Source organism: Caretta caretta, chromosome 27, assembly GCF_965140235.1.
Source record: "Caretta caretta isolate rCarCar2 chromosome 27, rCarCar1.hap1, whole genome shotgun sequence".
NCBI classification, from domain to species: domain Eukaryota; kingdom Metazoa; phylum Chordata; order Testudines; family Cheloniidae; genus Caretta; species Caretta caretta.
Window position 1 is genome coordinate 14,826,294 of NC_134232.1, and position 15,522 is coordinate 14,841,815.

At 50.8% G+C, this 15,522-nt stretch overlaps 1 protein-coding gene across 4 annotated transcripts in view; it reads right to left on the reverse strand.

Moving 5' to 3' along the window:
* LOC125626683 (zinc finger protein 385C) overlaps positions 1 to 15,522 on the reverse strand; it is a 203,778-nt gene that overhangs the window by 143,746 nt on the left and 44,510 nt on the right. The gene's annotated exons all lie outside the window — the stretch shown is intronic.

The following is a 15,522-nucleotide window of genomic DNA, read 5'->3' on the forward strand; positions in this document are numbered from 1 at the left end:
CTTGAGCCAAGAATGGGGAGAATGCACCTGCCATCAGCTCCGTAAGAGAGAATAGATGGGAAGCTCCCTGCACCGGCTCTAAGGTCATGCCCGGAAAATGCTGATTGCTGCTACAGGGCCCCGAACGCAGAGCCCCCGAGACGGAGGGGCAGGCACCGCAGCAGGACCGAGGCCCAGGGTCTGCTTTGAACCACACTCAGTTTGCCCCCCTTCTGCAGGCTCTAGGGCGGGGAGGTCACCGGGCAGCCAGGACTGCACACGCTTTCCCTAGGACAGCCCAGCACATGGAAGATCTAGGCGCCACTTTCCCCGCTCCAGAGACGTTCTGGGCGCAAACCCTCTGCTGAGCTCTTGGCTGGATTGCTCCCGTCCCCGACTTGGCAGCTTGGGCCGAGCCCTTCCCCCATCCGGCAGCGGTTCCCGGGGCTAGAGCAGCCCAGGCCCAAAGCCGGCTAATGGGAGGTAGCGGCTTGGCAGCTCAGGAGCCATCAGCTCACTCTGCTCCTCGTCCTTTGGCCATTCACACGGGACTTTGTCTGCAATCACCTAAGATGCACCACACTGGCTGTCACCTCACCCCTCTGCCGGGGTCTTCTCCCCATCCCACGACAGTGAACAAGATTTGGGATTCTCTGGTCCTGGGATTCAATGGAGAGTCAACAAGCCCAACAGTGCCTGGGCCATCCTTGTACCCCTTCGAGCTCCTTGGGACAGAGAGCGATGTTGTGTTTTGGGTGTGTCCAGGGCCTAGCCCAAAGGGGTCCTGTCCATGACTCGGGCCCCTAAGCGCTACCATGATACAAATAAGTAATGCTCCTCTCTGGACAGACACCTGGTTAAATGCTCAAAGAGGGTACAACTCACTCACAAGCAGAAGGTTTCTAACCACGAGAACTGGGGTCAGGAGGATTGTCCCGAGGGAAACAGGCCGGGACTGTTGCACTGGCCTAAGTCACCAACCTGGTTTATTAAGACGTTAGACCTCTGAGTTCCATGCTGAGGGACTGTTTTTTCCCCCCTTTCTTCAAACAGAACAATCTTGACTACAATCAGACTTGCTGTAGCAGGAAACTTGATTGTGTCCAATGATTCCGCAAGTGACAAACAAACAGACAGTCCTCCACCTAAATAGACTTTCCCCTTCTGTGGGAGGCTAAAATTCACAGCAACAGACTTTATTTACAAATACAGCGTGTGTTGTGACATATTTATCCCCTCCTTCTAAATCTAACCATATCATCTTTCCCCCCTTTCTAAGCTTGTCCGATAAATTGTCAATAATATAAGAGACGTTACTTGACAATCGAGATTAGAGTCCAGTTCCACTAACTGAGCTTTCCAAAATTAAAAACAAGGCAGATCTGAGAAAGGCACTGGGGGTTTGCGGTGGCTCCTTTGCAGACCTAGGACTATCACAGGCCAAATCCTATCCTTAAACGACCTTTGTGATTCCAAGCAGACATTCCCCCGCACGTTGAACTCTCCCCACCAAGGAACAGAGCAGAACACAGTCCTGAGACATGCCTATGTGGCTATCAGCTGGGGACCATCGCCAACTCTCGGTTGTGAATCTCAGGTTGTTAATGTGCCAGGGCTATCTATGTTCTGCATCAACAGAAAACCAGCATGATGTGGGCTGTCTTCTGCATTAACTCAGGACAAACCACAGCAGGCCAGGAGGATACTCACTGGGGTGGCGGGGGGTTAATTTTTTCACCTCTTCTGATAACTTCCTTGGTGCTTTGGAGGTCTCACTTATTCTGTTAGGAGGCCAGCTCCACGCGCATTCTTCTGCATGCAACAACCAGAGCAGCATCCATACTGGTAATGCTGGGAGCCTCTACCCAGATCTGGGTTATTACATGGGGTGGAGGCTGCCACTGGGCCCCAACCCAGGCCAGTCACCATGCCCTGGTACCCCAGAGCGACGCCAAACCTGACCCATTCCGCTCTGGGAGTACTTTGCACTGGTGTAGACAGTGGGGCAGTAGAGAACTGGGTCCTAGCTGCTTAACGAGCTTCACCAAGGACCAGCAGGGACCAGGGGGAGCAGGGTAAAGAGCGAGAGCGTAAAGGATGTGGTAAAAGGCCAGGCAGAGTGTGTAGGACTTTACTTCTGTTTTACAATCATAAATGAGGGAAAAGTGGGTTTGGTAAAGGGGCGCTGTCCTGTGCGTGGAATGGCCTGTTCCAGCATCACTAAATTAGCTCCATTATTTCCTCTGGCAACTTGTTATGAGGCCGGGGAACACGGATCTTGCCTGAACACTGACAGATCCTGGAAACACACAAGTCTCTCTCGCATCCAGCAGGGAGGGGAAGCAAGAGCCAATGTGTGTGCAGAGAGTTTGACAGTTAGTCCAAACGGATTCAGCTGAAAATGGTAGCACCGCAGCAAAAGGCAGAATCAGAGAGATGGAGAAGAGGAAGATTCATCATCCAGCTGTTGTTCCCTTTGGCCTCGGCCATGCAGACTGCAGACAGGGAACGGCGCGGGACAGTACTTTTAGGGCAGGCGTCGCAAGATCCTTGCCAGTTTGTGTATATCAGCACAAAGGACAGAGCAGAGCAACCCACTGCACCCTGAACTGTCTTGGTTACACACGAGCACAGGGCTGCAGTGCCATGCCCCAGGGTTGAGGGTTTCAAAGCAGAGTAGGCGGCGCAGGTGCCAGCTCCCTTCTGCACCAGGGCAGTGAGTTTACACTCGGGGATTGCACCGGCAGCTACACGGGGGCAAAAACCCCTGATGCCAACCATGCCTCAAAGTCACGTCACCTCCATAAACCCCTCCCGAGCACCTTTACACCCACAGGGGAAGGTGGCAAAAGCCGCTGTTGTTCGGCATCTTTCTCCCAGAACTCCAGGGCATCTACTTCAGTCTTGCTCAGCCCTTGTTCATCTCGGCTGTGGCCAGCAAACGCCGCGCAGAAAACCTGTCCCCCCGATCAGGCTTGCCAGCAGGCAGAGAATGAGCCTGCCACCCGCTAGACCAGACGGAAGAGAGGAGGCGGCTCTCTCGCTGTCTCTGGAGCAGGAAAGATACTCCCTGACCACACCGGATTTGTCAGCTGGGGGGAAATGAAATAGAACCAGCCTATGTTACTTCTTCCGTGGCTCTTTTCCCTACACTCAGGATCAGTTGCTAAGGACTCCAGCAGACGAGGAGCATAAGAACTGTGCTGAACTGGTCACAGTAACCCCGCAGTGGAGGCTCGTAACTGTCAGTGCAGCTGGCCTAGAGCGGGATCATGCTGCTGTGGTCTCTCTCCATACCTCGGGCTAAGCAGTAGGGAAGGCCACAGGTTGAGGTTAAGGTCCCGGGGAGTTCCGGAGTCAGTCCCAGCTCTGCTTTAACGACCTGGGGCAAGTCCCTGTGTCCACACTGCAAGGAAACACCCGCGGAAAGAGACTCAGGGCCCAGGCCGGTGGGGCTTGTGTTGTGGCACTAAAAACAGCAGCGCGGACGTTCCCCTTCGGGCTCTGAAACCCACGGAGGCGCCTGGGTGGGAATGAATACCTGGCGATTTTTCGCGCCGTTGCATGGACCTGAGGGTGCAGACCCTGTCTCGGAGACTCGCTGCCATGGAATAGGGTTGTTGGCTTTTTTGGCAACACAGATGTACCCAAGCCCCAGTTCACCAACGCACCTGAACACGAGTTTGAATCAGTGGGGCTCAGCACCTGCTTAGAGAGTTTAAGGTCCCAGTTCAGCAAAACAGCTATCTGAGGGGCTCACAGACCCCTGTCACCACAGCATCTGGGCACCTCACAACCCCCCTGCAGGGCAGGCTATTATCCACATCATACCAGGGAGAAACCGAGGCACAGAATAACTCAAGGATCTGCCAGAAAGCCCTTGCTCCACTGATCACCCAAGCAAGCTAGCCCATCGCACGCAGATATAATTTAGGGCCCAGTGGGAATCAGCAGCGTTCCCCTCAGACAGGAGCACAGCACGTGGCAAAGACACACTTTTGGGAAGAACGGTCAGGCCACCACCTATGTGGGCAGGGGGCAACCGATCCCGGGGGTTCTGCTGGAAGAATCCTTTGATTGCTGTCATGTTTTTACAATTGATGGCATCGGGCAGCTCCCCACTGTCTGTACCACCGGCCTCTCAAAATAGATTAGAGGCGTGCAACCTGATGCAGCCACTGTGCATGCTTTGGCCACGCTGCTCCTTCAAGGCTCTTCTCAGTCGCTACAAACAGGTTTGAAAATCCCCCTGAAATTAAATCCTGACACCGCTTGGGAGATGGCAGGGCCTCCTCCTCTGGATGCCGAGTTGGCTCTGGTCAGTATAATAAAGCATGACCTTCACGGCGACCCACGCATAAATCCAGAAATAATTAGCCTGACACTAAAACACATGACAAGGGATTTTTAATTTTTTTTTTTTTTTAAGTTCTAGGAATCTGCTCTTCTCAGTGTCCCATTCACAGTAATCCCCGCAATCTCTTTAGCGGCTCTCCTCATGAGCCTGGCCACTGAGGGCCACACGTTCACCAGGGCTCAGCACATCCGGAGACTCTCCATAAGGGGCACAACAGGAGCCGCTGGATGCCGAGCACTGTGACTGTGAGGCCATGTCCTACAAGGGGCTGAGTTCTCCCATGCAACTCCAGCCCCGGGGAGCCTCCATCGCCTAAAGCAGACAACTTGAATAGTACCTCTGGGTCAGGTTTAAAGCCTACAGAACCACCCCCAAAAGGAAGGGAGCTTTGTGAGAACAAACCCGCAGACGAGACCAGGCAAAACCACCTGCAGAACACATTATAAAACCTCCCTCTTTGAAAAAGCCTTTCCGCCATAAAAGACTCACCAGAAAAACACCCCTTCCGACCCACATCTCAACCCTGACTCCCCTAGACCCCAGCCCCGACACCACTTCTACCTCCAAACCTCAAGCCTGATGCCCCCTTTCACCCTGAATCCCTACCCTGATGCCCCCTTACCTCCCCCCCCCCCACAGAAAAAAACCTACCCTACCCAGAAGTCTTACCCTGAAAAAGGAGACATCCACTAGGGACTTTGCCATTGTTACTGATTTTACACTGGACGGCCAGATACTACAGTGATGGGTGGCACTATAAAACCTCAGCATAGATAAAGATACTCAGTGAACACAAACATCCATTAGTCATCGTCCTTTCAGTCTTCTACAACCCAGGGGCACAGTTCCCATTGCACTCAGGGCCTGATCTCAGTCCCTCAACATCGGTGATTTGAACAGTCTAGCCTACCGCTGTTGATTTTGATGGGGTTACTCCAGATTTACACTGGTGTAAAGGAGATCAGAATCAGGCCCAAGGCCAACAACTTTGGAGGTGGTCAATGACTTCTGGATGCTCACCATGAGACAAATGGAGCCTGTTTCCACCCCCACCTCCCCACCAGAAGTGAGGAGCTCCTGCAGCTCCCATTAGCTTCAGCTGGAGTTGCAGGTGCTCAGCGCCTCTGAATAGCAGGCCCCAGGCACCCAACACCTCTGGGCACTTGGGGAATGGTCTGGCCCATGCCATGAGCAGCCTCATCCCCTGACTGAGCGAGCCCAAGGCAGTGGTGACATTTATTATAAATTACTCGCAGGAGACACTGCGGCCATGGCACGTGTTCCCACAGAGCTGCTCTTGTTTCCAATTAAGTTACAGAATAGTTTCCATTAAAATACAGCAGAGCAGCCCCTGGAATCCATGTCAACACCCTGTATCCTTAGTGAACCTGCCAGAACTATTTTCCTCTCAAGAAAATACAGGCAAACATATGCCTCAAGGACACAAATTTAGACCGATGAAGCATTGGACGCGCCGAGTGCTCTCTCTCTGGGCTCTTTGGAGATGATGTCAGTATATTCCTGGATTCTGTGTTTGCCGGAATCAGAGCGAGAGCCTCACATTGGACTTTAAAAGTCTTACTTCAAAAGGAGAGGCAACGAACCCTCCTTACTAAATGAAGCCTGGACTAAGCTATTTTTTTGTGCTGTACCCGTTTAAAGAGAGGCAAAGCCAAGCCAAGAGCACTTCCATATGAACAGGACAAACAGCTTCTATTTTCTAGCTAGCAAAAAGCCCCAACATTTACTAGAAATAACGTTGTCTCAGAAGTGCCGTGACACACCTGTTAAGCACAAGACACTGCGCTCTGCCACCTGTGAGTCCGTGAAAGTGGGGACAGGGCAAGCGTGTACCGTACTGACTTTCCAGCCCACACAAACGCGAGTGCCACATTTGAAACAGTTCTACGATTTCCACCGCATGTGTCGCTTGTAACTGTAGACAAGGGTCAGCATCACTTGGAAATAAGCAGCCGTTACCAACTAAGGACTGCCGGCTCCGAAAAGCAGCAGCATCAACCATTCGCCGCCCATGGAATCACCATGAATACAACGGTGATCCCATCAACAGAGCAGCAGTCGCTCTCCCAGTCGTGCAAATTGCTGACCGAGGCTGGGGCCACTATCGATGCCAGGGCATCATGATCCTTGCTCGTAACAGGAACCGTGAGCAGGGTCACTGGAAGGAATCCAATTTGGGGCCTGAAGGGCCAGGTGTATGCTCGCAGGGGAACATTTTTAGGAATTAATTTGTTGCTGTCACTCCTTCCCCAAATGCAACTTTACAACTGTCAAGCACATGAGGAGCTCCACAGACTAACCCCAGCTCCACCACAGACCTAGTGAGTGACCCAGGGCAAGTCCCTTCCCCCCCGTGCCCTCCCACCCGTGTCTACTTAGAACGCAAGCTCTTTGGGACAGGGACTGGGTCTGTCGTGCTGCCTGGCACAGGTAGATTGGGGCACCTAGGTGCTACTGTAGTACAAACAGATAAAACCAAAATTAAATATGTAATGCTACAAAGCATGTCGTTTAACATCCCGTTCCAAACTGGATCCGGTACAGATATTTATGCCGGAATTTATTTAAGTCCTCATTGCATTTAGAATCCTTCCCTTAACAATAAATCCATGCTTTATTAAAAAAGATGTATTCACAAAACCAAACCAAAACTGATCTTCCAAATGAACCTCTGGATAACTGGATTGCAGGTTGCAAAGATTAGAAACTTTCAGATGGCAAAGGAACCCGTTTAGGCAGAGACTTGTGCACTATCGCCAGCCGCAAGTGTTCAAAAATTGCGAATCAGGCCCCCAAAATGATGATAAAAACAACAGTAAAAGAGATTTTGCATTATTTAGACTTGCCTTCTGATTTCTGAGCCTTTAGGGTTCGTATTTCCAAGTTTCTCCCTATAACCATGCGGTCTAGAAACTTACAAACAGTAAAGCTGAGAGCGTCCTGTTATCTCATGACTCCCGGAGCTCTGACTTCAAGGAAAACACCAAACACCCTGAAACATCCAATAAAATCGTGAGAGTGGGTGACATCCCTTGTGCACGTGTGGATTCCTTTGCAGGATCCGGGGACTGTAACTGATGTAGCAGCTTGAGACACTTTTGTGCCTCTCAGCATAAATTCCAGCACATATTCGCCCTTCCAGCAAATTACCTGCTACACTAATGCTTTCCTCAGTGAGGCAAAGAAGGATTAAATACAACTAATCCCCTGCCCCAACAGTATGGAAAGCAGAATCAAACTGAAAAATCGTAACCCTTTCCCTGCTGAAGTCACAACTTCCATGAGCAAATGTATCAAATATGGGCTCAAAAAGGTTAACAGTCTGTGGGGAGAGAAAATCATTATCCAACAAGTATGTTAAAAACAGATTTTTGATTGTTTCTATATTAAAAGGCTAATCTTTTTTATACTCATTTTCACAATTATTTTGCACATGCTTCACTTAAACCAGGTGCCTAATCCCACCATTTTCAAGAGGAATTAAACATCCACCTAAATGCCTTCCTGGTGTTGCCAACTCTCGCAATGTTAATAACACGCCTCGCGATAGTTGGTATTTTCCCTTAAGGCCCCAGCTCCTGGAGACAAGTGATGCCGTGAAAGCGAAAAGGCCAGCTCCTCAGGGGGTGCAACTTATAGTGGAACTAGAACAGTTTACACCTGCAGAGGATCTGGCCCTATGTTTTCATCCCTCATGGCTTTTGCTGCCATCACGCCGTTCCCTCTGCTTGTGTGTCAAACCCCTACCCGCATCCTGCATCTATCTGGTCTGGTCAGACAATATTATCTTGCCGTTCCCTGTCCATATCTTTCTGTTTCCTCATCTTATACTGAGATTGTAGGCTCGTTGGGACAGGCGCTGCCTTTTTGTTCTGCTTGTACAGCGCCTAGCGCAGGGGGGTCCTGGTCCATGACTGGCTCCGGGGCACTACAATAATACAAATAAAGAATAACAACAACGGTTGCACAGAAATGCCTGAGAAATCTGACTCTAGCTCAAAAGCCACATGACAAGTGAAAAGAATCCCACATTTGCCAGGCTTCATAAAATCTCGTCGTTTTCAGAAAAATATGTTCATATGAATGCAAGAAAATAAACTGGTGAAGCAATCTGCTTCCAGGCTCTACCGGCAATGCTCCCCACTAGCCCTTTACTTCAGCCTTGGTGAGCGACCGGATTCCGCGCTGGGCAGCATCTAATCTTCGAGTTTACGGATACTTTGCTGGCTGACAAGCCCATCTGCTAACCCCGGGAACAGTCGTTTTTCCCGAAGACGGTACAAAGAGAGAGTGAAAGAAATAATTCATTTTGTTTGAGCTGTGCAGAGGACACACTGTCATGTCACTGCTCTGACAGCCCCATAATACAAACACAGAGGCTTGTTAGGAGCCTCAACCCAACGTGATCAAAGAGCCGCTTCGTTCAGCAGTAAAAAAATGAGCTAAATCAAAGTCTTTGCTTATCTTTCCCTATGAAAGAAACTTGTGAAAAATGCTTCCTGCGAGGCAATTAGTAACCAGCATCTGAACTACTATACTGTACGGGCCCCAATCTCTCTGCTGGGCTTGTTACTATCTTTAGCCCAGTGCTATAAATGCAAGCAGGTGTCACCAGAGCTTAGAGTGCCCTCAAAAGAGGGCCAGCTCTGGCATCACTCAACCAAGGAATTTAATTACTTTGGATCAAGATTTTTTTGTTGGGCAGGCAGGTTGTTTGAATCCATCTAGGAGGCTGGTGCATCCTTCGAGGGGCTGAGGGAGACCGAAGGAAAACACTGAGTGGACTGGATTGCTGCTTCTCTCTCTGGAATCTGAGGGGCCAGTCTCACACGGTTCAGAGCAAGGTGCAAGAAGTTCTGCAGTTATGAGCTAATTTACCTCCCAGGGCAAATTTCATCCAAGTCCCCATCAGCTAGAGTTTGGATCTGTGGCCGAGTAGGCCAGTCTCTAACCTGGGGGCTCTCCTTCGCCAGAGGGGCCACCCCACCGCACAGAGGAGGCTGCAATAGCTCAGGGTGTTCAGAGAAGGGCAGGGCGTCGAGGGAACGAATAAGCTGGATGACACAGGAAGCTGATGTCCGGTGCGTTGTTTAGCTACCAGCCTAGCAAGGGCCTGGGGTTTTCGTCAGTGTGAAAAGACAATGAGTTTACTGGGAGTGGAGATGACAGAGAATTTAGTGTCTTCCATCCCAATGGATGCACTTGCTCCTCCACCGCCTCCAGCAGATAGCTCCATAGTCAGATCCTCCCTCCTCTCCCTTCCCATCCCTGCTAAACAGACACAAAAGGCAACAAGCCTCAAAACACCAGGCCCTCCTCCGCAGGCACCGATCGGTTTCACAATGGCCCAGCTGGAATCCCACGGGCAGAAAACACAAGCGAGAGCCAGCACGGGAGCGCGGGATTAAAGCACCCGGGTTGGGCTGTCTGCAGATCTGTTCCAAGCCGCCAGGAGCAGCGGGCCGCAGAAGTTATGGGTCGTATCACGATAACGCCGGGAGGCTTCGCTGCAGATCAGGGCCCCATTGTGCTAGATACTGTACGTGGCTAAGAGTCAGTCCTTGCCCTCAAGAGCTTACAAGCTACACAAGGCAAAAGGAGTGGGGGAAGGGAAAAGGGAGCCATAGACAAACACAGATTTTCAAAAGCCCAAGGGGTTTAGGGCTCCTACTTCACTTAGGGGCTTTCGACAACTCTGTTCAGGGGTCAGAACGCAGAAATGCTGGCTAGATCAGACAGCAGGGCGGGGGTGTGGAGGTTGAGCTCAGAACAGAAAGCAGGCCTGCAGTTTGCTTCCCTCAGGGTAGGTCTACACAGCAAAATTCAAACATACGCCACAGAGATCACTTGTGCTAAATCCTTGATCCTTATTGCTGGACTCCTCACCCTCCCTTACAACCAAGCCGTTAACCGAGTGGCCGCGAGCAATGAGGGCTGCAACGATGCCTATTGGTCTTCGTTGAAAGAAACGTGGGATATTTATCAAATGCCTCCCATTAAACAAGCACTCGTTTGCCCAAGCCAAGGGAGAGGTGGCACTCTCCTACGCAGACACGCTACTTTCACTAACAGAGGGACTTCCCCCCTTTTTCTTTGCGTAGCCTCCAAATAGGCAGAAGTTACATCATCTCCCTTTGAATGGGTTTTATTCACTTTACCTGTTATTTACTGATTCACCAGACAAGTTTTCACACCTTCTTGGTGTCATGCTGAAAATCTGTATTATTTAAATTATGGTAGTGCCTAAAGGACCCTGCTGAGATCGGGGAGCCCGGGTACAAGGCGCTGCACAGAGATTGGGGCCCCCGTCACGCTGGGCCTGTACAAACATAGAGAAAGAGACAGAGAGCTAACCATTTAAACAGATCAAATAGACAAAGGTGGAGGGGACATGTGAGCAACATGCCCAGAGTCAGCCAGCAGAGAACAGAACTCAGCTCTCCTGATTCCCAGCCCAGGGGGTCTGTACAATGGACCACACTGCCCTCTTATTCTTGTGCGGCCCAGTTTTTGCCATCCCTATAGCAGCCGGGAGGAGACAAAGTGAACTTCTGCATTAGTTATTCATGAGGGAGAGCAGCACATTCTCACCGCATTTCCTCTTTGAGTCATCACCTAGAGGTCAGCCCCGCAGGTGACAGCCGCAGGACGAGGTATCAAGCCACTTCTGTGGCCACTCCCTCCAGCCCACTATTGTTATCTCTCTGTGACGTGCCACCAGCAAGCTGCCAAGCTATTTATAAACCAGTTGGATCGACATCAAGATCCAACTGGCTGAACTGGGCGGCAGGATATTCATCAGCTTTAGAAGGCCAAAAAGCGGCAACAAATCTTCATCCCTCCCAGCCGGACGGGTCATTGGCTCATGGAGTTCAAGACCAGAAGGAATCAACATGAGCGTCAGGGCTGGTGCCAAACAGAGGTCAGAGAATTTCGCACTCTGCCAGACTCCCTGTGTGACCCAGTGCAAGTCTCAGAGGTCTGGAACCAGAGAATCGCTTTAAGCACACGCTTGGGTGCTTTCCTGAACCTGGTTCTTCATCTCTTTATGCAGCAGTTCCCCCTTTTTTTTTTTTTTTTTTTTTTTTTTTACAGATGAGGATAATAAAACTTCCTTTCTCCCATGCTTTTGTCTGCCCCGTCGATTGCAAACTCTCTGGGGCAGGCACTGTCTCTTGCTCTATGGGCCTATCACAGGAGTGGGTGGGTGAGGTTCTGTGGCCTGCCATGTGCAGGAGGTCAGACTAGAATGATCACAATGGTCCCTTCTAGCCTTGAAGTCTATGAACCTGGTGTATGAAAAAAAACTGTGCTGAAATTACAAGCTAGCACCATAATTTGTAGGGGTATTCCTAGTCCTGATTGCGTGTGATCAGACTCAGTCACAGCCAGACAGTCTAGAAGGTGGGGAGAGTTGTGCCTCTCTGCTTTAGGGAGCAGCCTGCTTCATCTCTCTCTGTTTTGGGGTTTTCTGTTACTGTTCTGAAGTCTGACAAAGTCGTTACATTGCCTCCTTCCAGCTAGTGTGGTTTTGGGTTTTCATAATTTCGCTGCACGTATACGGTGAGCATAACATGCAGCACCTAGCACCCTGATCTGCAAGGGGCTTTAAGCCGTGCTACTTGTCTTACAACAACAAAGCATCATTCAAGAGACCACCTCTGAAACATGGCCCTAGAAACTCTGATGCAAACGTCTTTGGAACAACAGACTCTCTGCTTTCCCCTGCAGGTCTGTTTCACGCAAGCCAATCGCAGGAAACATTTTGCAGACTAGAGACAATGTCTGATTTATAAATGTGCCCCCTGGGGAGGTTACTGCTGGCTTCTTACTTGCTTCCTGGGGCAATAAATATTTCAGCAATGGGCTAATTCCACCCCACCCGCTGCTTTTATCATCCACAACCTGGGAGCCTCACGGTCACCTGAACGACTCTCGCTCACCCTGGAGCGCGAGAACTCTGCTGCTTCTGATACTCTGGCACTGGCTGGCTCACGTACCCCATGCAGGCTGCTAATGTTCGCTGGCTGGCGGCCAGGCCCCGAGGGGGGGGGATTTGCTTAAGCCAGTGATGGTGTTTGTGCATATCTAGTGGAATTATTAAACCTTCTAGGCCATGACTGAATCCTTCAGGTCTCTGAGGAGTCATGCAGCCACTCTCGCTGCAGAGAGCCAATCAAACAGGCACGTGCTCCCCGGCATGACCCCTGCATGCTCCTGGACATGCCCCCCCACAACTCCCGCTTGCTCCCCTGCACAGCTCTCCCATAACCCACCCTGCTCCCCAGCACGGTCCCCCCCCCATAACCTCCCCTGCTCCCCGGCACAGCACCCTCCCCATAACCTCCCCTGCTCCCCGGCACAGCACCCTCCCCATAACCTCCCCTGCTCAGCACCCTCCCCATAACCTCCCCTGCTCCCCGGCACAGTGCACCCCAGAACCTGGGAACTTGTGAGTTTCTAGAGGGTTGTAACAAGGATTTTGAGCAGATGCGACTGGAGATTTTGAAATTCTAAAAAGAGTTGGAAATCAACGATCGACTGCCGCTGTTCGCCCCAGGAGGTGACAAAGTACAGACACATGGAGCAGCTGTCGGGGAGGGAGGATGTGGATTTTGGGGTTGGCAGGGAGAACAAGAACGGGAATATTTATTTAATATCTAGAAAACCTGGTGCGGAGGCCAGCGCTGGCCCCCTGCCCTGGGATGCGTGTCACCCTCCGTCAGACAGCAGACCCTTCGTCCCAGCACGGTGAAACGCTGCACCGCTTCAGTCATCACGGTGCTATTAAAACCTCCAGGGCCTCAGTTCTCCTCTCACAACCCACTGGCTCCCGGGTCACACCGAGCACCTCTTCGGTGCTTCTGGGACTTTTCGACGCCCCGAGAATCTAATGTCAAATCTACACAATCCCTCCGCCCCAACGTCTGGTGAAATCACACAGCAGGAACGCTGCCCCTTTGCCTCAATTCATTTCTAACTCACTTTAAAAGCCAACTGGTCTTTGTACTGTTTGTACCAACAGGCAGGGAAATTAAACGGGGCAGATGATAATTAATTGTCCACGTCTTTCAGTGTCTCCTGGATGTGGGCTAATAAATTTATACATTGCTCTTTGGCTAGAGGATAAAAGGAAGGGGAGGGATTAAAAACCTTAATTTAATCAGTAAAATCGTTCTAGCCTGAATTAATCTTCTGTGTTTACCGTATTGTCTCAGCTTTCCCCATTACTTCCAAATCATAGAATCAAATCACAGAATATCAGGGTTGGAAGGGACCTCAGGAAGTCATCTAGTCCAACCCCCTGCTCAAAGCAGGACCAACACCAACTAAATCATCCCAGCCAGGGCTTTGTCAAGCCTGATCTTAAAAACTTCTAAGGAAGGAGATTCCGCCACCTCCCTAGGTAACGCATTCCAGTGTTTCACCACCCTCTTAGTGAAAAAGTTTTTCCTAATATCCAACCTAAACCTCCCCCACTGCAACTTGAGACCATTACTCCTTTTTCTGTCATCTGCTACCACTGAGAACAGTCTAGATCCATCCTCTTTGGAACCCCCTTTCAGGTAGTTGAAAGCAGCTATCAAATTCCCCCTCATTCTTCTCTTCCGTAGACTAAACAATCCCAGTTCCCTCAGCCTCGCCTCATAAGTCATGTGTTCCAGTCCCCTAATCATTTTTGTTGCCCTCCGCTGGATGCTTTCCAATTTATCCACATCCTTCTTGTAGTGTGGGGCCCAAAACTGGACACAGTACTCCAGATGAGGCCGCACCAATGTCGAATAGAGGGGAACGATCATGTCCCTCGATCTGCTGGCTATGCCCCTACTTATACATCCCAAAATGCCATTGGCCTTCTTGGCAACAAGGGCACACTGCTGACTCATATCCAACTTCTCGTCCACTGTAACCCCTAGGTCCTTTTCTGCAGAACTGCTGCCGAGCCATTCGGTCCCTCGTCTGTAGCAGTGCATGGGATTCTTCCGTCCCAAGTGCAGGACTCTGCACTTGTCCTTGTTGAACCTCATCAGATTTCTTTTGGCCCAATCCTCTAATTTATCTCGGTCCCTCTGTATCCTATCCCTCCCCTCCAGCGTATCTACCTCTCCTCCCAGTTTAGTGTCATCTGCAAACTTGCTGAGGGTGCAATCCACGCCATCCTCCAGACCATTAATGAAGATATTGAACAAAACCGGCCCGAGGACAGGCCCTCGTAGTTCTAACTCCCTTCGGGGGTTGGCTCTACCCATCCCCTTTTTTTATGGTCGTAACACATCAGTTGCTAGAACAAGGAATAGCTACGCTGGCAAAGGCTGCCTGCGTAAGAGGAAAAGCATGAGTGTCCAAATTAAACTGGAAAACCTGAGCTAAAGCAAGGCCAAAAGGAAGCCAGTATTAGCTGGCAACCCAGGTCGCGGCTCCGGGATTTGAGTTTGGGCAGCACTCATCACGTTGTTTAACAATCTCTAGCAGTTCAGCTTTCCTGTCTGAAAGGACAATATTCATGAAAAGCTGCTTGTCTCCCTGCCACAGAAAACGTGCGGGCATTCGCTACAAAAAGGCGGCATTGAGCACACCTACCATCCCGCTTTTCTCAGCCGCTTCCTGCCGCGCCAGACTGGTGAGCCTGCAGCGCCGAGAAACTCTCAGCCGATCTGTAACTTAACCCCAACTCTGCCACCACAATCTCAGATTTCGGCAGGGTTCAGGGAGAACACAGGACCTGGGAGCTATTATAGTAGGAGAGTTACCAAGAACCAATTGACATTTTTTGCTCTGCTCAACTTCATCCTGCTTATTAGTATTACCCGCTTCCCATTGTAGCTCCATGGATCCTAGACACACTCCCTCTCCTCTGAAAGCTGGCCTTTTTTGGGCCCCGACTGGATCCCACAGCCCCATACATGCCGTGCCCTGCTCACTAGTCAGTGCACTTGGTTACTCTGAAAGGCAGTGTGACCTAGTGAGCAGAAGATCTGGATTCAGTTCCCAGCTCTGGCCCTGACCGGCTGGGTGACCCTGAGAAGTCACTTCTTCCCCTCTCTGTGCCTCGGTTCCTCTCCGCCCTCTGCCTGGCTTGTCTGTTAAACGGTGAGCTCCATGGAGCAGGGCCTGTCTCAGCCCGTGTGCGTACAGCATTTGGCACAACGGGGTCTGGAACTTGT